We start from the raw sequence: 26,571 nt of genomic DNA on the forward strand, positions 1-26,571 counted from the left end.
TTGAGGCACAATTTGGCTCTGTTCAAGTCAAATTTTTGCCACCACAACTCCTTTTCTTCAAGCAATGGACCAGCAAGTGATTGCAAACTTCAAGAAAATCTACACCATGAAAATGTCCGCAAGTTCTTTTGGGGACATTTTCATGTCCCCAAAACATTGAGGACATTTTGGCGAAGTAACAAGAAGGCCTGGGTAACAGTGAAAATGCTGTTACCCTCAAAGATTTTTGGAGGTCGAAGTTCAACATGCTGGATTGTGTAAGGCTGACTAAGTTCTTGGAATGATGTTTCCACCAGGTGCTCAAATTCAGCCTTGAAAAACATCTGGCCTTTAATTATCCATAACATTGACGGATTTGACGATGATGGTGCTTTGACAAATGATATTGTCACCCTTGGTAAACCATTGGGTATGGAGGTTGGCGAAGAAGATGTGGAGGACCATACTGACGCTCGTGGGTGTAAGCTAAAAGAGTTGGAGAAAATTATGGAGAGTGACACTGGAGAGGAAGAAAAAGATACCCAAAAAGTGTCAGCTGAAGACGTCATTTCTTGTTCGAGCGTATTTAAGAGAATTGGTAAAAAAAAAAAAAAAAAACAACACCCCGACATTGAAAACACTGAACTCATATGCCAAATGTAAGACAAAGTAATTTCTTACTTCAGGAAGCTACAAAAAAGTCACAAAAAAAGTTCACTTTGGACAGTTTCTTTGCCAGTAGCAACAAAAGACTGAAAAGACACCTGGCACTTGATATAGTCCCACCATCACACCACTGTTGATTTCATCAGCTGTGCACTTCAAGTCTAAGGTAAATGCTAATTTATTGTTTGTTTTTTTATTTTAAGATGTTTGACTATTTATTAAATAATCTTTATAAAACATTAATTTTTAATGTAAAAATGAAGGATAACATGTAAGAAATACCTATTTTATGTACGAATTACAGGGAATCAATATATTATTGGTTTCAACTTACAATGGGTTTTGTGGAACAAATTACCATCATATGTTGAAGTCCACTGTATATTTTAATAAAAATGATTATAAAAAAAAAACATGAGTGTGAGAGATGCACCACACTCAATAATATCATAGTTTGTGTTTTATATTTTCCAACCTTTGACTTATGAAAACTTGGAGATTACGTATTTGTAGATAGGAGGAAAATGGGATATTTGTTGGAAATGCAGGATTTTTTTTTTTTTTTTTTTTTAAATGTCCACACTGCACTAAGTTACAAATTATATATTCTATAATAAAATACAGCCATGGGATTGTTTACCAGTGCAATATGCTTTTATACACTGGATGATCTAATATTTTTATGTCTGGCATTTCGCCATCAAGAACATTTCTGAAGCTTCTACAGAAAGATATGAATACGGTTCCTTTGTTTCATGATAACATAAAACACAAAATGATTTCTACCCAGGTGACACTATTTTGAATGCAGTACTATCTGGCACAGACATTTGTATGATCCCTGTTGTGGAAAATGCAACTTTGATATCAATGGTTTCATTTAATAGCATTTTTTGTCACAGAAACATCAGGGGCTCACATCTGGTGAGTATGGGCTTGGCACACCCAGGGTCCTGAGCTGGATATCATCATTCTTCTCTTTATTGGTGATTCCTTTCTACTTCTGTCAGGGTAACTCGGGAATTTTTTTTTTTTTTTTTTTTTGGCTGGTGTAGCATAAGCCACAGGCTTCCTTGCACCACATGGCTAATAATAATAATAATAATAATATCTGCGATATATTTGACATAAACAGTCAAAGTTGTAGACAACATTTTTGACTAACCCTGTATTTCGTGCTTCCTTTTGCACTTGTCAGTTCTTTTGATGCAGGGGAAGCAATATTTGTGATGTGATTATGGGGGGGGGAGAGAGATCTTAGGTCAGGACAATCTCTAACACAGATATGTGAACTTGTATAGAAATCTGAGTGCCACTGGAGATGAACACAGGAGGCAAAGGACGCTTTTTTGTGAGAAATAACACAGGACTGAGTTTTTCAAGGATTGAAGTCCACTTAGTTTTTTTTTGGCCTACCGGAAAATTCTCTGGAGATCAGCATTTAAGGAGTTGGCCACATTCAGTTTTAATACTGAATGTTGTCGTGGCTGTTTATCAACCTGGAACGTTAGTTATTTTGGTTTTAGGATCATTAGCAACTAAGGCCATATTGCTCCGGGGATATGCGGTGGTCATTCCCTGACCTTTCCGCATCCTTGGTATTTGGTGGGCACGGGCTCGAACCCCGGTCTAATCAAGAAGCATGTACTATGCACTGCTGCTCCTGTCCACCTGGCTATGGAGGCGCCACCCAACCTGGAAGGTGGATGTAGGTACTACCACAGCAAAACTTGGATGGAATATCCAGTCAGTGAAAGAATGTCGTTACGATACAAGACGAGTGGCAAAAAGAACTAAACCTTGGAACACCAACTTTAGTGGACAAGTTAGACGACAGTCATCTAATAACAACTGAAGTGAGCATTCAGACAGAAAACTAGATATTCAATTACAAAAAAGCAGTTAGTAATCCATAAGATGGCAACCGATTTAGGTCTTTATGCCAAATGTGATCAAGAAAATTCATTTGCCCTTAGAAAAGTCAAGGACAACTGAATTTTCATCAAATTTTTCCAGTGAATTTGTTCACAGATGAGTAATCTCAGCTAATATATTACCAGTAGATTGATGCTGATGGAATCCATATTGGCAGCCATTAATTAGTCTGAAGTTTTGAGATAGTTTTAAGAGTTGGTAGTTGATGGATCTGTCCATTACAGTGGAAAGAGCAGAGGTTGGTTGATTTCCTTTTTAATGGTGCATTGGCAGCTTAGGCCATAATGCACCAAGTCAAAATAAAAACAGTAAAAAATATGTTTGGTAAGTTAAAAACAGATAATCCTGTTAAGAGTTTTAAAACAGTTTTGCAGTTCTCACACACACAGGTGGGTCAAATGCCTTCAGCAAAAAGGAGTGTCAGATGACTACAACCTATGCAAAAACAAGCAAGAATAACTTCCACTTTTAGGACCCACCCCCCCACACAGAGTGAACTGAAATTTCTTGATTGCAGACTTAATCTAGTATAGTTTATTTCTAGCATTTTCGTGCCAAGAATCTTTCCACTGGGAGTATAGTTGATTATGTATTACCTGCCTGTGGTCTGCATTAGGATTGACATGCAAAGCATATTCAAAGGGATTGCTGAATTGGTGGAAATATCACTTAAATCGATTCCTCTAATCCCAATGTGGCTAGGGATCCAGCAGAATAGGATATTAAATTCAGATATAAAGAGAATTAAGCTTTTCTGTAGCAAGCACAGAATTGGGTGAGGATTAGTATTAGTAGTGGCAAATGATGCAAGAAAGCAAGCTTATACAGAATAAGCTAAAAAAAAAACTTCCAACATCTGTTCCTCTCCTCCAATAGACCGTCTAGTTCTGCCTTGAATTATTCCAACTATGCACTTCTACAACAACAGATATTTATACCACCATGTGTATAGTCTGAGCAAGAGGAAAGACGCCATTAGACTTAGCTCAATCTGTTCTCAGGTCAGATATGTTCACAGGTTCCGAACATTCAGATGTTGCAATTTGCAAAACTGAAAGTTTTCTTGATAAGAGCACCCTATGTTTTCCCCTCACTAATCTTGTTACTCTTCTCTGCAACTGTTGGAACCAAATCCTTCTTAAAAATGATGTCTCCAGACCTATACACAGTACCCAAGATGTGGCCTAACTAATACCTTAAACAACAAGATAAGCATCTACTAATCCCAGCTAGCAAAATTCATATCTAATTGAAGAATTAACTCCATTAACTGAGTGTGCACATTAATTTGAGATTACTAATACCATACATATGCAGTATAATCTATTTGTCAATAATCTTAAAATTAATCTTAAACTTACATTGCCATTTTTCAGCCCATCTGCCTAATTTATCTAGATCTTGTTGAAATATAATATCTTGATTACTGTCATAAGCCACCCTGCCAAACTTAGCATCATTTTGTAATTTAGACATTAAGCCTGATATGCCTTCATCAATACATTGATAAAAACAGAAAACATTGAACTGAACTCTGGTGGACTCAACTAATAACATTACTCCATAAAGAGTAGTGACACTAATAACCACTGGATATTCTTTAGCAAAAAAAAAAAAACAACAGCCCAACATTTCACACATCCATTCTCCATTCCCTCTAAAAGTCTGTCCAGTTCCTCCTTGAATCTGTTTAAGCTATCAATTTCCACATCACTAGATGGAAGTTTGTTCCATAAATCAACTACCCGCTGGCTAAAGGCAAATTTCAGCTTATCTATTCTTTAACTGTCTTTCCTCAATTTGAAGTTATGCCCCCTCAGGTTCGTAATCTGAGCAAGAGTAAGAATCTCATCAGCATAGAGCTTGCTCAAACCATTCAAGGCCTTATGCACTGCAATCAGATCATCTCGCAGGTGCCTAGTCTCCACACGTTGCAATTTACAGAACTTAAGTCGTTCTTGGTAAGAGCAACACTCTGTTCCCCTCACCAATCTCACTGCCCTTCTTTGTACTCGTTCTAGTAGCTCTACATCTTTTCTAAAATGAGGCCTCCAGACCTGTATGCAGTACGCCCTGACCATTGCCTTATACAAGGGGATAATCACCTCCTTATCCCTGCTGGAAAAATTCCCATATATCACTAACAGAACCCATGAGCTGCCATTCTGCACTGATCAGAAAACTTCATATCTAATTGCACAATTATCCCCCAAGTCCTTTTCATTCACTACTACCCTGAGTATAGTACCACAGGCTACTCTAGGGTTACTGCTACCCATATGCAGTATTTTGCATTTATCAATGTTCAACTTCAATTGCCACCTTTCAGCCCATCTGTCCAACTTTTGTAGATATTGTAGCAGTAGCAGTCATTACTGTCATTAACAACCCTGCCAACCTTCGTATTGTATGCAAACTTTAACATTAAGCCTGAACACCATCAATATCATTGATAAATATAGAAAACAACGATGGGTCTGAGATCGAACCCTGGGGGACTCACTAATAACATTATTCCCTGAAGAGCAATGTCCATTGATTACCACTCTCTGTCTTCTCCCACTCAACCATACCTCTTATTCACAGCAGAAACTTGCCCTTAATGTTACCCTGATCCAATTTGTACAGCAGTCTTCCAAGTTCGAGAGTACCAAAAGCATTCCTGAAATTCAAGTACAGCAATACCTCGCTTAGCAAGGCCTCAAACAGCACAGGTTTCACTATAACACGGTTTTCAATTTAGTTTAAATTGAAAAAAAAATTTACTGTATATATTAAAACTCATTCAACAGCCTATACTCTACATATATACTGCATTGTTGTAGCCTATAAACATGTACATATATGCTGCAGTGCCAATTCAATTCTATCGAGGCGATTATGAATGGAGATCTAGACGTTGAACATAGCGGGAATTTTTATTACGGCTAACACAGAGCGTACAAATAAAGGAGAAATATATGAGCTTTCGGCTATATGGTAGCCTTCTTCAGACAGGACGACATGATAGCTTTTCATTTCACAATTTACTTTTTACTCCTTTAAATCCGATCAAAAATATATTTGCATCTTGGCTAGAAATCACTGCCAACAACATGCATTCCATTTGGCAGCACGTTTTGCTCCATTTGTCAAATTATTTCACTGGATTTGAATAACGAATTCAGACAATTGCCAAAGACATTGTGAAAATCGGAAAAGACTTGGATTTGAAACTTTTTGACACTGCCAACGTATGTGACTGCATCGACTCACATGCAAATGACTTAGATGGTGCAACTCTCCTTGTCTGCATTGTCTGCATTCTCTTAAGTCTGCATCTCTTAAGTCTGCATTCTCTTTGCAGATGAAGAAGAGGAAAACAATTCTGAAGTGGATAACACTGAAGTGGCACCAAACGTATTTTCAACAGAAGAATTGAATAAAGTTAGTTTTTTTTTTGGGGGGGGGGGGACATAACCTGCGAGGCGATTATGAATGGAGATCTAGACGTTGAACATAGCGGGAATTTTTATTACGGCTAACACAGAGCGTACAAATAAAGGAGAAATATATGAGCTTTCGGCTATATGGTAGCCTTCTTCAGAATTAAAAATACATGAATGGCAGTTGGAAAGAAGATGTGCACTGCCAGGTGCGTGAGACGCGAGGTTTAATTGTTTGTTGACGTCTGTGGCTGTGACGCATGATGACGTGGCCAGCGTTTGTCCAATGATAGAACTACTGACTCTGTGATCGGGTTGATTTGGCAACCACTGTTCCTGTTCAAGGATTTATCCGAAGATTTTATATTCAACGATTCCAACCAGGTACGCTTTAGGTAATGGTGGGATCTGTCTACCACCACGACATCGCGATGTGGGTCGATGTCGTGGTGGGTTGTCCAGACATGTTCGGCGATAGCTGAATGTTCTATATCCGCTAAACGGATCGCTCTTTTGTGCTCCGAGAGACGTTTCTCGAGTCGACGTCCAGTCTCTCCAAAGTAGCAGCTAGTGCAGTCACGGCAAGAGATGCGGTAGACCAAACCGCTCTGCAGAAGGGTGGGGACAGGTGTTTTCACGTTGGAAATAAAAGAACGCAGTTTCTTGCCTGGGAGTTGGATGCATTTTATTCCGTGCGTTCTCAGGATTCTACCGATCTGTTGTGACAGGTTGGGGTAGTATGGGATGAAAGCCCTCGTGGATGGCTCGTCACTGTTGGTGTTGTAGCTGGTCGTCACGATGTCACGTGTCTGTAGATCACACCTGTCGAGGACGCCAATGGGGTAGCCACACCTCGTAAGGTCTACTTTGACCCTAGTGACCTCTTTGCGTCTTTCATCAGCGGAGCTGGAGTGTGTCCAGGCGCGAGTAAGCAAGGTTCGGGCAGTGGAGAGGAGGTGGCCTCGCGCGTGTGCTGACCAGAAGTTGGTAAACTGGCCAGCACACATGGGCTTACGATAAACTGTAGTCCTCAGGTATGTGCCTTCACGTCGGACAAGTGTATCTAGGTATGGTAAAGAGTTGTTCGACTCCAGCTCAATCGTGAATTTTATGAAGGGCGATAGCGAGTTGAGGTGTGATAGAAGTCGCTGACCTGAGTCTCTAGGGATGACCACGAACACATCGTCAACATAGCGACACCAAAAGGCGATGTGATCTGGTGCGTGTGCAAACGCACGTCCCTCTAACTCCTCCATCACGATGTTTGCTGTGACTGAGCTGACAGGGGAACCCATGGCCGTGCCATGTATCTGCTGGTAGACTGAGTCATTAAATATGATCGCACCCCCTGTTAAGCACAGTCTGAGGGCGGCGGAAATGTCATCGGGTGTGAGACCAGTTCTTTCGTTGAGGGTTCCATCATTGTCCAAGAGTTGTTTTGCACAAGAAATGGCAAGTTCCACAGGGATGGAGGTAAAGAGCGATATGACGTCGAACGATGCCATAACTTGATCCTGCGAGATGGATACAGTGCGAATCCTCTTTATGAATTCAACACTGTTGGAGACTGTGTGGGTGGTCTTGCCAACTAGAGGAGAAAGAAGTCTCGAGACAAATTTAGACAGCTCGTAAGTCGGTGATCCACAGCAGGATACAATTGGTCTCAGTGGTGTGTCTTCTTTGTGCACTTTCGGTAGGCCGTAAAACCGTGGGATCTGACATCCGGAAGCACGGAGGTGATTACGGGTTGACTGTGTGATCTTCCCTTGTTTCAGCCAACTGTTGATGAGGATATTCACCTCTGATTCCCATCGTTCTAAAACTCTGTTGGGGTTGATGGTCAGGGGTTTGTATACGGTAGTATCTCGTAAAAGTAGTAGCGCTTTCGCCATGTAATCAGTGTGATCCATTACAACCGTACGGCGGCCTTTGTCTGCCGGTAGAATGACGATGGACGGATCCTGTTTCAATGCCTTGAGGGCAGAAAACTGTGTACGGTTGAGGTTAGAAGAGACGGGGCGAGCACGGTGTAGAACTGCTGCAGTCTTCAAGCGGATTGTGTTGGCTACATCTTCTGGGAGGCGTGATAAGCTGGCTTCCACACCTAAGGCGATGTCGGTGATCGGCGGGTGCTTAGGAAGAACGGCAAATGTCATGCCAAGAGTCAATAAGTTTATTTGGTCCGCAGATAACTGTTTGCTGCTTAGGTTCAATACGAAGTCCGTGGAATTAGTGAGAGGGGTATTACGTTGGCTGCGAAATTGACGGGATTCATTAATCAAATTACAAAACTTACGTTTCTGTCGGGCACAATAAAGATCTGATTCTCTGACGGCCTGGTGACATAAGGTGTTGACCACATCGGTGTAAACGGGATCGGGAATCAGAGTCTTAAGGTCGGCTAGTAGGGTTGCATTGCTCGCTGAAGCACGCTGTATGTCATGATGGAGGCAGCCGATCCATATACGTAGGGTTTTGAGGCCGAAGTTCCGACAGGCACGTCTCATGCGTTCATTAGAAAACGGTTGTTTGTAGCGAAACCCTTTCGGTATAATCTCGTTAGCTTTGCACCTATGCGCAAACCTCAGGTGTTGTCTACTACGGGCTATAAAGATAAAATCTTTCTGTAGTCTCACAACCATGTCGTATGCTGGTTGGCCAAGAATAGTACGAACATAACGAAACAGGCCTACGCGCTCTGGATTCATTGAGGAATTTTTATTACGGCTAACACAGAGCGTACAAATAAAGGAGAAATAGCATTAGCATTAGCATTAGCAGAGGCATATGATGCAAGAAAGCAAGCTTATTCAGCATCAGCCAAAAAAAAACAAAAAAAAAAAAAAACCCACTCCCATTTCACCCCTCCGTTCGTTCGAAATACCTGTCCAGTTGAGCTTTAAATTTGTTTAGGCTATCAACTTCAACAACCAGTGATGGAAGTCGGTTCCACCAACCAACCACCCGCTGGCCAAAGGCAAATTTCCGCACATCTATCCGACATCCGTCCTTCCTCAATTTGAATTTATGCCCTCTGAGGTGATTATTCTGAGAAAGATGAAGAATCCCATTGGCATTGAGCATGCTCAAACCATTCAAAGCCTTATACACCTCTATCAGATCACCTCGCCGGTGCCTAGTCTCCAGACTCTGTAATTTGCAAAACTTAAGCCTTTCTTCGTAAGAGCAACCCTTTGTTCCATTTACTAATCTTGTTGCCCTTCTCTGTACCCGTTCCAGCAGCTCTACATCCTTCTTGAAATGAGGCCTCCAGACCTGTATACAGTACTCAAGATGTGGCCTTACCATTGCCTTATACAAGGGAATAATCACCTCCTTATCCCTGCTAGAAAAATTCCTCTTTATCATTGACAAGACACCATGAGCTACTCTTGCAGCTCGTCTGCACTGCTCAGAGAACTTCATATCTGCCTGCACAATTACCCCCAGGTCCTTTTCATTCTCCACCACTGTCAGTGTAGTACCGCAGAGTTGATATGTTGATCTGGGGTTACTGTTTCCCATATGCAGCACTTTACATTTGTCGATGTTAAACCTCATTTGCCACCTCTCAGCCCATCTGTTCAACCTGTCCAGATCCTGTTGCAGCAGCATAGCGTCAGTATTGTCCTTAACGACCCTGCCAACCTTTGTATCATCTGCAAACTTGGACATTAAACTTGATATCCCATCATCAATATCATTCATAAACACCGAAAACAACAACGGACCCAACACTGAACCTTGAGGAACTCCACTAATAACATTAGTCCACGTTGAGCAGTGTCCATTGATTACCACTCTCTGTCTTCTGCCACTCAACCATCCCCTTATCCATAGCAGCAATTTGCCTCCAATGCCACACTGCTCCAATTTGTGCAGCAGTCTTCCATGTGCAACAGTATCAAAAGCCTTTCTAAGATCCAAATATATAATATCAAAGTTATTCCCTGCATCCAGTTCTTTTGTGACTACATCATAGTATCCAATCAAATTGGTCAGGCAAGACCTGCCCTTAACAAAACCATGCTGCGTCTGAGCTATAACTGAATTCTTGTCTAGATGATCCTGCAGTGCTTCTTTAACCAGTGCCTCCATTAATTTACCTGGAACAGAAGTTAAACTAACAGGTCTATAATTACTTTTGTCAGCCTTTGAACCTCCTTTGTGAATTGGGGTCACATTTGCACATCTCCAGTCCATAGGTACCTCCCCTGAGTCCAAGGAAGCTCTCATAATTATGGCTAAGGGTTTGCTTACTTCCTTTGCTGCCTCCTTTAATATAACTGGATAGATCCCATCCACCCCAGGTGCCTTTTTTATGTTTATCCTCAACAATCTCTCCTCCACTTTCCTCTCAGTTATTACAAAATCATCCAGCTCATTGCCAATGTTTACTTTACCTACATCATTCTCCTTCCTGAATAACTCCTCATGCGTGAATGTAGATGCAAAATACTCGTTTAGATTGTTAGCCACCTGAGCAGGATCCTCAACTGTTGAACCATCAATATCCAGTGGACCAATCTGATTCATCCCTTTCCTTTTCGAGTTCAAGTATGTAAAGAACTCTTTTCTGTTTTTCTTTGCATCCTTTGCCAAGGATTTTTCATAGTCTGCCTTTGCCTGCCTAATCTCCTTTGTGACTTGGTTACAGACCAACTTACAACCATCTATCATAGGCTTCCATGTCACCCATTAATTTGTATGTATCCCATGCATTTTTCTTCTCTGCCACATGTCTCATTAGTTCATCTGACAACCATTTAGGCCTAAACCTTGAACAATATTTCTTAGTTGGTATGTAAAGCCTGGTAGCCTCCAAGATTAGTTCCTTGAATGCTTCCCATTTTGAGTTTGCTGTTGGTAACATCATCAGTTGGTCCCACTGTATAGAATTTAAATACTGTCTCAGACCATCATAGTCGCCTTTACGAAAACAAAAACCCTTCCCTTTACCTCTGATGGTAGTTACCTCCTTGAGTAAATCCCACTTCAACACACTGTGATCACTGCCACCTAGTGGTTCATTTATCTGCAGGTTCTTAATGCATGAAGAATCACTACTGATAATCAGATCAAGAGTATTGCTCCCTCTTGTTGCCTCACGAACATGCTGATGTAGAAAACAATCATCCAATAAATCCACAAAAGCCTTGCTAGTGTGCGAGTGACCAACCCACAAATTCCAGTCAATATCTGGGAAATTAAAGTCCCCCATTATAAGACTCTCTGATTTACTGGCCCACTCTATTTCCCTGTACAATATCTTATTATACTCATCAGAGTCATTAGGCCTATAGCACACTCCTACTCTCAATTTTGATTTCCCTATGCTTATGTCACACCAAACTGACTCGACGCTGCCCTGTCCATCGATGTCGACTGGCTTCACTTCCTTGGACTTTATGTGTTTCTTAATTAATAGCATGACCCCTCCCCCCCTCCTGTCCTGTCTATCCTTTCTATACACATTGTATTCCCCAAATTCCAGTTCCGCATTACTTATATCTGTGTGACACCACGTCTCTGATATCCCAACAATATCTGCCTTTGATGTTTTGAGCAATACCTCAAATTCATCAAATTTATTTACCAAACTCCTAGCATTGGTGTACACGCAGGTATACATGCACCTGTTTCTATTCTTAGCTACCCTAACACAACCCATGTGTTTACTTGTACCGCAATGACTACCAGCAGTCTCTGAAATATCCTGCATCCTGTTTTTCAGACTTCTGCTCATTTCAATAGAAGCAGTGCAAGAATCACTTCCACCTCTGCCACTGGCTACTGTTAATCTATTAGTCCTTGTATCCCCCCCAACTAGCAGTTTTCCGACCCACCTAACACTGCCTCGACAGCATCAGCAAAAATTCTTGCACCCTTTCTATTTAAGTGTATCCCATCCCTGTAGAAGCAATCTCTCCTGTTAACAAGTACAGTCCAGGCTGAAAAAAATTCTACCCCTTGAGCCTTGCACAATCCCTCCAGGGCTGAATTGATCGACAAGGCTCTCATCATATACTCCCTCCTATCGTGTCTGGGCAGAATTGCAGACACTTTCAAGTTCAACCCTAATTCACGGCTTTTTTTCAACAGTGACCTGTACTTGCTAAGTAATTCCGCCGGTCTCCTACTCTTAATATCATTAGTGCCAACGTGTACAACTATATCACCTTTTGTGCCCTTAAAAGATGATATCCGCTCTACAACGTCATCAACCTTTGCCCCTGGCAGACATACCCTGGTCCTATTCCACCTATCCTTTTTACAAAGGAAATATATGAGCTTTCGGCTATATGGTAGCCTTCTTCAGAATTAAAAATACATGAATGGCAGTTGGAAAGAAGATGTGCACTGCCAGGTGCGTGAGACGCGAGGTTTAATTGTTTGTTGACGTCTGTGGCTGTGACGCATGATGACGTGGCCAGCGTTTGTCCAATGATAGAACTACTGACTCTGTGATCGGGTTGATTTGGCAACCACTGTTCCTGTTCAAAGATTTATCCGAAGATTTTATATTCAACGATTCCAACCAGGTACGCTTTAGGTAATGGTGGGATCTGTCTTTAGGTAATGTACGCTGAGAAAAAGAAGAAACGACTTCATGGAATTTATTATTGAAATACCTAAATAAACAATAAAGCACATTTCTAATCTCTAACGATGTTACCTTTCATTAATAAAATTTTTGCAATATTTTTAATTTCAAATCCTTTTAATTGGCCACAAACCGCAAACTGTTTACAGATTTATTATAATCTGTTTATAGACTGTTTCTCTGGTATGCATTCAATTAAAACCCATTATAATTATGCTTCAATCAGCACAGTTTCGCATAACACAGAATAGTTTCGGTACCAATTATCAGTGCCATGCAGAATATTGCTGTATATGATATCAAAATTATTTTTCGCATCCAGTTCCTTTGTGATCACATCGAATATCCAATCAGATTGGCCAGACAAGACTTTCCCTTAAGAAAACCATGCTGTTTCTGAACTATAACTGCAGTCTTGTATAGATGATCCTGAATGCTTCTTTAACTAGTGACTCTATAATTTTTCCCAGAACAGAAGTTAACCTAACAGGTCTGAAATTACTTGTGTCATCCTTTGAACACTGTTTGTAAATAGGGGATACATATTTGCAAATCTCCAGTCGGAACGGACCTCCCCTGAATCCAAGGATGGTTTCATAATTTTGGCTAAGAGTTTGCTACTTCTTTTGCTGCCTCATTTAATCTAACTGAATATATCTTATCCACTCCCGGTACCTTTGTTATGTTTAACTTCAACAATTTTTCCTCGACTTTGCTGTCAGTTATTACAAAATACTTTAGCTCCTTATTAGAGTTCGATAAACTTTTGGAACTCCCCTTTCTAAATAAAATTCTCATGTATGAACATAGATGCAAAATACTCATTCAGTTTGTCAGTTATCTGAGCATCAAGATATCAATTGGACCAATCTAATTCATTCCCTTCCTTGTAGAGTTCACATAACTAAAGAAGTCTGTTGTTTTTCTTTGCAACTTTTGTTAGGCAAGCCTTCAATTGCCTAACCTCCTTTGTGACTTGATTACAGACTAGCTTATACCGACTGTAAGTTTGTGTGTCACCTGATACTTTTTTTTGAACATTGAACTGTATTTGTTAAGTCTGCAAATCTCTTAATGTCATTAGTGCCAAAGTGTACAACATCACCCTTTGTGCCCTTAAAAGATATCTGCTCTATAACGTCAACTTGTGCCCCTGGCAGATGTACCCTGGTCCTATTCCACCTATCCTCTTTGCACAATTTATTGACAGTTCCCCCTGACAATTGAGTAAATGATAATAATTTGCTCCTGTGGGACCAGTGCATTCTGTCTTGCAGACTGCCACTGTGTTGTTCAATGCACAAGAGTGAAATTTGCCATTGAGTTGGGCAGCCAAGAGCTTGATGAGTCCCTATTTTAATTCCTTTGAGAGCATCTACCCGACTCCTCAAACTCTCAGACACCCATCAGAATGTTGAGTTGGACCCTAATTATTTTACACTCTCTGCACCTAGCACACACAAAGACACCCTCCTTGGCAAGATCATGTCCTGTTCCAGAAAAGTCTGCAAACAATTCACAAGTTGAACATTTTCAATCAATTTGGCCCTGGAGGAAATGTGCAAGGCTCAAGGGGTAAACTTTTTTTCAGTGTGGTCTATGCTTGTTAACAGGAGAGACTGCTTCTACAGGGATGGGATACACTTAAATACAAAGGGTTCAAGAATATTTGCTGATGCTATCGAGGCAGTGTTAGGTGGGTCAGAAATCTGCTAGCTTGGAGGGATTCATAGACTAAAAGGTTAAAAGTAGCCGCAGGCAGAGGTGAAGGTGATTCTTGCACAACTTCTATTAGAGTAAGTAGCGACCTGGGGCAAGGGGTGCTGGGGGTTTCAGGTAGTGATGGCAGTCATCGTGAAACAGGTGGGTATATGGGATGTGTTAGGGTGAATAGGAATAAGTGCATGTATACCAATGCTAGAAGTATAGTAAAGTATAGTAAATAAATTTGATGAATTTGAGGTGTTGGTCAAGACATCAAAGGCGGATACTGTTGGGATATCAGAGACGTGGTGTCACACTGATATTAGGAATGCAGAATTGGAATTTGGGGAATACAATGTGTACAGAAAGGATAGCCAGAATAGGAAGGGAGAAGGTGTTATGCTGTTAATTAAGAAAAACATAAAATCAAAAGAAGTGCATCCAGTTGATATAGATGAACAGTGCACTGTTGAGTCAGTTTGGTGTGACATAAGCACTGCAAAAGCAAAAATAAGAGTAGGAGTGTGTTATAGGCCTAATGACTCGAATGAGTACAATGAACAATTGTACAGAGAAATAGAGTGGGCTAGTAAATCAGAATGTCTTATAATGGGGGATTTTAACTTCCCAGATATTGACTGGAACTTGTAGATTGGTCATTCTCACACTAGTCAGACTTTTGTGGATTTATTGGATGATTGTTTTCTGAAGCAGCATGTTTGAGAGGCAACCAGAGAAAGTAATACTCTTGATCTGGTTATCAGCAGTGATCATTCGTGTATTAAGAATTTGCAGATAAAGGTGGCAGTGATCACAGTGTACTGATGTGGGATTTACTTAAAGATATAATTACCATCAGGGATAAAGGAAAGGGTTTTTGCTTCCATAAAGGTGAGTACAGTGGTCGCAGACAGTTTTTAAATTTTGTACAGTGCGATCAACTGATGATGTTACCAACAGTAAATTCTAAGTGGGAAGCATCCAAGGAATTAATCATGGAAGCTACTAAAAGTTTCATACCTATTAAGAAATATTTTTCAAGTTTAGGCCTAAATGGTTATCAAATGGACTAATGAGACTCGTGACAGAGAAGAAAAATGCATGGGATGCATATAAATTATCAAGCGACTCAGAAGCCTACGGCAGATATAAGCTAGTCTGTAATCAGGTGACAAAGGAGGTTAGGCAGGCGAAGGCAGATTACGAGAAATCTTTGGCAAAGGATTTCTTTTCTTATATAAACTCTAAAAGGAAGGGGATGAATCTGATTGGTCCACTTGATATTGATGGTTTGACTGTTGATGATCCTGCTCAGATAGCAAACAAACTGAATGAGTATTTTGCATCTACATTCACACATGAGGAGCTATTAAGGTTTGAAAATGGCAGAAGGTTATCAAATTGTAGCAGGGGGCTTAATAATTTTGTAATAACTGAAAGCAAAGTGGAGGAGAAATTGTTGAAGTTAAACATAAGAAAGGCACCTGGGGTGGATTGGATCTATCCAGTTATATTAAAGGGGGTGGGAAGCAACTACGCAAACCCTTAGCCATAATTATGAGAGCATCCTTGAACTCAGGGGAGGTCCCCACAGACTGGAGATGTGCAAATGTATCCCCAATTCACAAAGGGGGATCGAAGGGTGACACGAGTAATTACAGACCAGTTAGTTTAACTTCTGTTCCAGGTAAAATAATGGAGTCACTGGTTAAAGATGCATTGCAGAATCATCTAGACAAGACTGCAACAATAATTCAGACACAGCATGGGTTTGTTAAGGGAAAGTCTTGTCTGACAAATTTGATAGGATATTATGATGTGGTTACAAAGGAACTGGATGCAAAAAATAATTTTGATAACACATATTTGGATTTCAGGAAAGTTTTTGACACTGTTGCGCATGGAAGACTATTGTACAAATTGGAGCAGAATGGTATTAAGGGTAAGTTGCTACAATGGATAAAAAGATGGTTGAGCGGGAGAAGATAAGAGTTTTAATCAATTGGTGCCGCTCATCGTGGACTAATGTTATTAGTGGAGTCTCACAGGGTTCAGTGTTGGGTCCTTTGTTGTTTTGTATATTTATCAATGATATTGATGAAGGTATATTAGGCTTAGTGTTGAAGTTTGCAGATAGTAGTAGTAGTGGCACTTGATGCAAGAAAGCAAGTGTAGGAGCTTATGCAGCATCAGCCAAAAAAAAAAAAAAAAAAATCACACCATACCCTCCAAATGCCTGTCCAGTTCCTCCTTAAATTTATTTAACCTATCAACTTCCACAACGACAGATGGAAGTTTGTTCCAGCAATTAACCACCCGCTGGCTAAAGGCAAATTTCCGCACATCTATTCTACATCTATCCTTTCTTAATTTGAACTTATGTCCCCGTAGGTTCGTATTCTGAACAAGTGGGAGGATCCCATCAGAATTCAGCATGCTCAACCCATTCAAGGCCTTATAGACCTCAATCAGATCACCGCGCAGGTGCCTAGTCTCCAGCCACTGCAATTTGCAGAACTTAAGCCTCTCTTGGTAAGAGGATCCCTTCATTCCCCTCACCAATCGTGTTGCTCTTCTCTGTACACGCTCAAGCAAATCTACATCCTTCCTAAAATGAGGCCTCCAGACCTGTACGCAGTACTCAAGGCGTGGCCTGACCATTGCCTTATACAGAGGGACAATCACCTCCTTTTCCCTGCTAGCAAAATTCCTATATATCATTGACAAAACCCCATGACCTGCCCTAGCAGCCTGTCTACATTGCTCAGAAAACTTCATATCTGACTGCACAATTACTCCCAGGTCTTTTTCATTTTCTACCACCTTAAGTGTAGTACCACACAGTTGGTACGTTTCTCTGGGGTTACTTCTACCCATATGCAGTACTTTGCATTTGTCAAGGTTAAACTTCAGTTGCCACTTCTTAGCCCATCTGCCCAAATTATCTAGATCCTGTTGCAGTAGCACACTGCCATTACTGTCATTAACAACCCTGCCAACCTTCGTGTCATCTGCAAACTTCGACATTAAGCCTGATATACCTTCATCAATATCATTGATAAATATACAAAACAACAGTGGACCCAACACCGAACCCTGTGGGACTCCACTAATAACATTAGTCCACGAAGAGCAGCACTCATTGATTACCACCCTCTGTCTTCTCCCACTTAACCATCCTTTTATCCATTGTAGCAACTTACCCTTAATACCATTCTGCTCCAATTTGTACAGTAGTCTTCCATGCGCAACAGTGTCAAAAGCTTTCCTGAAATCCAAGTATATGATATCAAAATTATTTTTTGCATCCAGTTCCTTTGTGACCACATCATAATAACCAATCAAATTTGTCAGACAAGACTTTCCCTTAACAAACCCATGCTGTGTCTGAATTATTGCTGCAGTCTTGTCTAGATGATCCTGCAATGCATCTTTAACCAGTGACTCCATTATTTTACCCGGAACAGAAGTTAAACTAACTGGTCTGTAATTACTCGTGTCACCCTTCGAACCTCCTTTGTGAATTGGGGATACATTTGCACATCTCCAGTCCGTGGGAACCTCCCCTGAATCCAAGGATGCTCTCATAATTATGGCTAAGGGTTTGCTTAGTTGCTTTGCCGCCTCCTTTAATATAACTGGATAGATCCCATCCACCCCAGGTGCCTTTCTTATGTTTATCTTCAACAATTTCTCCTCCACTTTGCTCTCAGTTATTACAAAATCATTAAGCACACTGCTACAATTTGATAACCTTCTTCCATTTTCAAACTGTAATAATTCCTCACGTGTGAATGTAGATGCAAAATACTCATTCAGTTTGTTTGCTATCTGAGCAGGATCATCAACAGTCGAACCATCGATGTCAAGTGGACCAATCATATTCATCCCCTTCCTTTTAGAGTTTATATAAGTAAAGAAATCCTTGCTGTTTTTCTTAGCATCTTTTGCCAAAGATTTCTCGTAATCCGCCTTTGCCTGCCGAACCTCCTTTGTGACCTGATTACAGACTAGCTTATATCTGCTACAGGCTTCTGCGTCGCCTGATAATTTATATGCATCCCATGCATTTTTCTTCTCTGACACGAGTCTCATTAGTTCATTTGATAACCATTTAGGCCTAAACCTTGAACAATATTTCTTCATCGGTATGAAAAGTCTAGTAGCTTCCACGATTAATTCCTTGAATGCTTCCCACTTAGAATTTACTGTTTGTAACATTGTCAGTTGATCCCACTGTACAGAATTTAAAAACTGTCTGAGACCACTGTACTCCCCTTTACGGAAGCAAAAACCCTTTCCTTTACCCCTGACGGTAGTTACCTCTTTGAGTAAATCCCACTTCAGCACACTGTGATCACTGCCACCTAGTGGTTCCTTTATCTGCAAATTCTTAATACACGAATGATCACTGCTGATAACCAGATCAAGAGTATTACTTTCTCTGGTTGCCTCTCGAACATGCTGCTGCAGAAAACAATCATCCAATAAATCCACAAAAGTCTGACTAGATGATACAAAGGTTGGCAGGGTTGTTAATGACAGGGATCTAGATAATTTGGGCAGATGGGCTAAGCAGCGGGAACTGAAGTTTAACCTTGACAAATGCAAAGTACTGCATATGGGTAGAAGCAACCCCAGAGAAACATACAAACTGTGTGGTACTACACTTAAGGTGGTAGAAAATGAAAAAGACCTGGGAGTAATTGTGCAGTCAGATATGAAGTTTTCTGAGCAATGCAGACAGGATGCCAGGGCAGGTCATGGGGTTTTGTCAATGATATACAAATATAGGAATTTTGCTAGCAGGGAAAAGGAGGTGATTGTCCCTCTGTATAAGGCGATGGTCAGGCCACGCCTTGAGTACTGCGTACAGGTCTGGAGACCTCATTTTAGATTTGCTTGAGAATGTACAGAAAAGGGCAACAAGATTGGTGAGGGGAATGAAGGGATCCTCTTACCAAGAGAGGCTTAAGTTCTGTAAATTGTAGTGGCTGGAGACTAGGCACCTGCGTGGTGATTCGATTGAGGTGTATAAGGCCTTGAATGGGTTGAGCATGTTGAATTCTGATGGGATCCTTCCACTTGTTCAGATTACGAACCTAAGGGGGCATAAATTCAAATTAAGAAAAGAAAGATGTAGAATAGATGTGCGGAAATTTGCCTTTAACCAGCGGGTGGTTAATTTCTGGAACAAACTTCCATCTGTCGTGGAAGTTGATAGGTTCAATAAATTTAAGGAGGAACTGGACAGGCATTTGGAGGGAATGGTGTGATTTTTTTTTTTTTGGCTGATGCTGCATACACTTGTTTTCTTTCATCACATGCCACTACTACTACTACTGCTATTTTCACAATTTTTTACACTGTGTTGGAGAATCACCCCCTTTGGTTTTCCTCCGAGCTACTGCACTCCTGCTACTTTGTGCTCGTTGCTTTGCTGCTCTAGTCTGGGGAATGAATTCCATTTAAGTACAATTTAATTGATTAGCAATGAAAATTAATAAGATTAATTCTTGCTAGACATTTGCAGCATCTGGCAGTTCATGCAGTCCATGAAATGCCAGATGCTGAGAATGTCTAGGAAGTTTTTTGCCCGATCATTTTATGCACGCTACTACAATTTGTATAGCAATCTTTTATGTGCAGCAATATCAAAAGCTTTTCTGAACTCTTAAGGATACGATGTACAATTTTTTTTTTTTTGTATCCAGTTAATTTGTCATAGCACCATAGTAAACAAATTGGTAATACAAAATCACCCCTTAATAAATCCATACAGTGACTGCAGTATAACTACAATGGATAGTCCTACATTACTTCTTTAAGTAGTGACTAAATTAGTTTGCCTAGCTTAACAGAGCGTTGTTAGCTTCAGCGTTGTTAGCTTAACAGAAGTTCAGCGTTGTTATCTTAACAGCATTCAGCGTTGTTAGCTTAACAGAAGTTAAGCTAACAACACTGAATTATTCATGTCACCCTTTGATCCCCTTTGTGAATTGGGGATACATTCAAAATGATGGCTAAACGTTTACATCCTTTAATATAACTGATCAGATCACATCCACACCAAGTGCCTTTTTTTGTGTTAAAATTCAACTCATCTACTTTCTTCTCAGTTATTACAAAATCATTGAGATCCATGTTAACAGTTTAATAAATTTCTGGCAATCCCTTTACTAAAAAAAAAATCCTTGAATGCAGAAGCAAAATACCTATTCAATTTGTCATCAACATGAGCAGGATTATCAATAGTTAAACCATCGATATTTAGTGGACCCATATAATTCATCTCTTTCGTTCTAGCATTTACCTAAGTACAGAAGTCTTTACTACTTTTCTTTGCATTCTTTGCCAAGGACTTCTGATAATCTGCTTTGGCTTTCCTAGCCTCCAGTGACCTGATTGCAGGTCTATTTGCTGTAGGCTTCTGTGTCACCTGATAATTTATCGATCCAATGCATTTTTTTTTTTTTCTGTCACGAGTCTCCTCTGTTCATTTGACATTCATTTAGGTCCAAACCTTGAACAGCATCTCTTAGTAGGTATAATAGCTTAGTGGCTTTTATGAGGTTTTTCTCAACATTACCCTGTACTTGTTAATCGAGTCCTCAGAACTCCTATATTACCCCAGGAGCTCACATCTGGTGAGTATGGACTTGGCAAACCCAGGGTCCTGAACTGGATATCATCATTCTTCTCTTTCTTAGTGATTCCCTTCTATTTATAACTCTCTCTCTCTCTCTCTCTCTCTCTCTCTCTCTCTCTCTCTCTCTCTCTCTCTCTCTCTCTCTCTCTCTCTCAGGATAATGCAGTAATTTTTTTTTTGGCTGGTGCAGCATAAGCCTCAAGCTTCCTTGCACCATATGGCTAATAATAATATTTAATATCATTACTGCCAGTGTGTACAACAATGTCACCTTTTGTGCCCTTAACAGATTGTATCTGCTCTATAGTGTGTCAGTAACTTTTGCCCTTGGCAGACATCATAGTCCTAATCTACCTATAATTTTTGCACAATATATTTCCCATTTCTCTGAAAAAGTCACAATGACTACCTTCTGTGGGACCAACACATTCTGTCTTTGGATTACATTTCCACTGTATTTCACTATACAACCTCTGGTATTGAGGTTGGCAGAGAGCTTGATGGGTCCCATTTATTTCCTTGGGGGGAGGGGGGTATCAACTTCTTCAAGTTCTCAAACTACAACCAGAATGCCGAGTTTCACTTAATTTCTTGCCATTCTTTGCAATGAATGCACAAATACATGAGTTTTGGGTGTATTCTATCCCATTCCAGAAGGTCTGCAAATATTGAATGAGTAGCATATTTTGTAAAGATTCATAGAACTGTCCCCTTCCGTTCTACCCCGAGCAACAGAACTGCCACTTTCTTAAGCTGTGGCATGATTTCCATTTAAATTCTGTTTAACTGAGGATGCTACACTAATCTAAGAGATACCTAAATGCAATAATAATACTGCGTATTATGCTACCATGCTATTGATAAAGCCTGTAATATACCAAATTTTACAGGCATGGTTGTTCATAGTAGCATGAGCTGAATTTAACTGTGATATTGCAGGGAGGTACAGTAGAGCATCAGTTATCCGGAATAACTGATGTCAAACCTCATCCGGTTAGCCAAATTATCTGGATAATTTTTCCGGTAAGGTTAAATAAATTAAATAATAAATAAATTTAATAAATTTAAGGTAAGATTAATTAAATTAAAAAAATTACAAACCAATCAATCTCGGAAAACAGAAACGTCCATCCAGGCATTTTTATGATTTTTACACAAAAAAGGAAAATTAGAAAGATTTTTAAATACTCTCGGTTTTTTTCGACTTACCAATAACGAGCATGGACAACGTGTGTGTCCCAGAAGTATTTGAACACAGCAATTGTAACTCGCTCTTTTCTCATCTTAAAACCTGGTACAGGCATATCATTTTAATGGCTAGGGTTTTTCTCGGTAATACTTTCCATAATAATCCCGTCTTATCAACATTAAACGTTTCTTTCTCTTAGTTTGCTATAACTGAAGCAAACTTACTTTTAAAGGACGCCGCTGCCGATTCGTCTGCAGAAAGTTTCTCACCTTGAAATTTATTTTGGCTATTACACCAGATTTAAGAAAGGCACTTTGCCACATGCATATTTAAAGGATATTAAATTTTCTGTGGTTGGATATTGTCTGAATCCGGAATAATACCCCTTTACACAAGGGGTTCCCAAACTACAGTGCACAGGCCAGATCCAGCAACCAAAAGAATTTTACCCAACAAACGGATATTTCAATTAGATCGTAAAAATTAATGTTTATATTAGATCACAATAAAATTTATGAAAAACACATTTTACAGATTATTTTAACATTCATCGATTGATTAATAGTGTTGAAGCCTCTGTGCGTCAACTTAGATATTAATTTTGTTATTTACACTCAAAGCTATTCTTTGAAACGTCATTAAAATAATTCTTTAATCTTGACTGTCATTAAATAGCAATAGGCATTAGAGACAGCAATTAGGTATTTCCTAATTCCTTGCCAGCCTGCACACCAAACTTGATGTCAGGGTATGGGAGCACAGGCCACACTAGGCTTCCACTACAAAAGGATCCCGGATCCAGGATAAAACCTGGCACCAGCAACATGGTCTGATGATTGGTATTGGTAAGATCCTGAACTAGCCTGCACATGAACCCTGACATTCGGAGTATGGGAGCAAAGGTCACCGTTGGCTTTATTATACAAGAACCCCCAGATCCAGGATAAAAACGTGATGCTATTCTATTGGTTAATGGAGTTAATTCCTCTGCTATAAATTAATTTGTTGATGCTACCAGTAAATTTATGTGCATATGCACATAAAATTTCTGGTAGCATCGGCAAGAGCAGGTATGGATTGAATCTCTTTGTATTACCTTAGATTTCCTGTTCTCTATTGTTTTTTTTTTTTTTTTTTTTTTTTATGAAACCCCAAACATGAGAGGTATTAGAAACTATAGTACTTAGTACTGTGCTTGGGTTGGAGGTTCAGAAGACGAAAGAAGTTATTTGTTGACATTAGACTTGAACTTCTGTAGACTGTAATTTTTAGGAAATATGTATGAAGGAAGGTTGTTCCAGAAATCGGCAGTTGAACAAATAAACGAGGAAGTTGAAAAGTTGGTTCTGTGAGCTTGAATTGTTGTTGTTGTTGTTGTTTGGTTTTTAGGAGCATTAGCAACTAAGGCCATATTGCTCCGGGAATATGCGGTGGTCATTCCCTGACCTTTCCGCATCCTCCGTATTTGGTGGTGACGGGCTCGAACCCCGGTCTAATCAAGAAGCGTGTGCTACGCACTGCTGCTCCTTCCCACCTGGCTACGGAGGCGCCTGTGAGCTTGAAGTTGGCCAGTAAATGGATGTTGGCAGCATGCATTCGGACTGTTTTGAAAGAGAGCAGGAATTATAGAAGCCAATTCAGAAGAACAGTGCCCATGGAAGTATCTGTAGAAAAGGCATGCAGCAGAAACAGTACATCTATGGGACAGAGAGTGGAGAAACTATTAGAGAGAAGTCATTAATTAACCTAACTGCCCTCTTCTGAATGGAATCTAGAAGCCTAAGAGAGGTTTTGGGGGCACTGCCCCAGATGTGGGAACAATATTCCATGGTAGGGCGGATTTGCAATTTGTATAATGTGAACAGCTGTTTGGAAGAAAAGTAATGCCGAGAGCGAAAGAGAAAACCAAGTTTTTTAGATGCAGAGGAATCAATATTTGTAATGTGCTTGTGCCTAGAGAGATTAGAAGTCAGGGTAATCCCGAAAAGAGATATATCATTTAGCCTAGAAGTCAGAGTGTCACCAAAGACAAGCACAGGAGCAGAAGAAACCTTTTTTTTGCGAGATATAAGACAAGACTGAGTTTTAGAAGGAATTGAAATCAATTAAGTTGTCTTTGCCCCACTGGAGAATTACTTGGAGATCGGCATTTAAGGAATTGGTAGCGGATATTCGAGAAGATGAAGCTGATTGAGCAGGGCAGGGTTTATCAAAGTGGAAAGTAACGTGTATCATCAGCAAAACTATGGATAGGATTTCCAGTCAATGGAAGATCATTAATGTACAGCAGGTAAAGAGTGGGGGAAAGAACTGAACCTTGGGGGATACCAGCATTATTGGAGAAGTTATAAGACAGAGGGCCATCTACCATCACCCTCAGTGAGAGATCAGAGAGAAAACTGGATAACCAATTACAAAAAACAGTTGGCAAACCATAAGATGGAAGCTTATTAAGAAGACCTTTATGCCAAACATGATCAAAAACCTTTGAGATGTCAAGAGCAACTGCTTGTGTTTCACCAAACTTTTCCATTGAATTTGTCCACAAATGAGTAACATAAGCCAGAATATCACCAGTGGATCGATACTGATGGAATCCATACTGGCGATCGTTGATCAGATGGAAGGTTTTTAGGTAGTTTAAGAGTTGGCGGTTAATTGATTTCTCCATTACTTTAGAAAGAGTAGAAGTACTTGCTATGGGACGATAATTGGATGGGAGGGATTTGTCACTTTTTAGGAACTGGCTGGATATGAGCAAATTTCCAAGCAGAAGGAAAAACCCCTTTGGAATAAGAAAGTGAAAAAAGGCGTCAAAGAATAGGAGTAAGTTCAGAGCACAGGTTTTGAGAACAAGTGGAGAAATACCACCGGGACCTGGAGTTTTCTTAGCATCAAGATTCATCAAAATCCTTCTGACATTCTTTTGACGGACAGGAGGCATTGAATAGAGCGTGTTGGGAATGGTGGGAGGTGTTTTACCAAGATCATTAATACATGAGTTGGAAGAAAAATGGGATGTAGCAGGTCAGCTTTATCCTTGGCTGAAGTGACAACAGAACCATCTGGTTTGGACAGAGGTGGGAGCAGAGATGGGCAAAAGTTGCGGCCAATGGCTTTGGGCATACAGGACCTCTCACTTTAATCGTGTACTCAGAGGGGTTGTTTGTGAGAAAAAGATCAAGCGTATTAGCTGTATGATTAGGATTGTCCGTTATTCTTGTAGGTAAATGAACAATCTGTGCAAGGTCATTAGTAATTGCAAAAGCCTCAGCATCTAGACCAGCTGGGTCGGTGTGACTAGAAAACGGAAGCCAGCTGGAGTTGTGAACATTAAAATCACCAAGGAAAATTACCTCACTGTTAGGAAAGTTGGACTGGAGAAAGTCAAGTTGCAAAGAGAGGAAGTCAAAGAGCTCCAAGTGACTAGTGGAGTTGAGAGAACGGTAGAGACAACAGATGAATTTGACACAATGAGGTAGAGAGATTTTAAGCCAGAGAAGATCAAAGAGAGGAGATTCCAAATTGCCAAGTCTCTGACAGGGAATATTAGAATGGACATATGCACAAGTACCACCTTTGAGGCGAAAGGAATCATACAGCGAATAATTTGGGCACCTGAGATGAGCAGTAGGTGAATCAACCGATAACTGAGATTCTGTCAGAAAAAGTACATGGCGTTTGGCAGACTACAAGTGGAAATGGATATCGTTGAGATTAGAAATGAGACCACGTATATTTGTGAAATGAATTAGGAAGTCCTTGGGAGGTTTAAATCTTTTCGCAGATAAGCTTGCTCTATTAGTTTGACAATTCATGGTGTATTCAATAGTAAGAAAAAGTGGGTGGGACATGCTGTATGAAGTAATGAAATTTTTGGATATGGCGTACACACGGTAAGAATATACCCAGATCCTTGACATAATGTGGCCTCGACAATGATCCCCGCATACACACTACTCAGACTCCCTCCAGTCACTATCTGGCAGAGCAGAGGTAGCAAGATTATACACTAGCTGAACCGGAAGCCTCCTAGAGAGTTACCATTAGGTTCGGTCCGGTGTACTAACTAGCGGCTGGCCTGCGAACACCATTTTAGAGCCTGTACCCTCGAAATGTAAGGAATATTGGATCTCGCCACGATGTTCATCATAACTTCAAAAGTCATCAATCATACTGCATGATGGAAGAGATAAGGAAGGGTTGACCGGAACTTAGCTCTTGAGACTAAAAATGGGTTCCACCACTTCAAGCCACCAATAAGCAAAGTGGTGGTATTGCACCAGCTGATGAGAGTCATCTACCACCTAGTACTGCCCGGTAACATAGAGGGGCGGCATTCCTCCATGTGGTGTGGGCGCCACATCCCGACCCCTGCTTACGTTGGTTCACACCTGGGTGGTCACCCACCATGTACTTG

General features: G+C 40.4%; 1 protein-coding gene across 5 annotated transcripts in view; it reads right to left on the reverse strand.

Annotated features, from left to right (window-relative positions):
- LOC150079193 (pleckstrin homology domain-containing family G member 5-like) overlaps positions 1 to 26,571 on the reverse strand; it is a 559,615-nt gene that overhangs the window by 76,628 nt on the left and 456,416 nt on the right. The window lies entirely within an intron of this gene.

Source organism: Mastigoproctus giganteus, chromosome 10 (assembly GCF_048544385.1).
Source record: "Mastigoproctus giganteus isolate SK-2022 chromosome 10, ASM4854438v1, whole genome shotgun sequence".
NCBI classification, from domain to species: Eukaryota; Metazoa; Arthropoda; class Arachnida; order Uropygi; family Thelyphonidae; genus Mastigoproctus; species Mastigoproctus giganteus.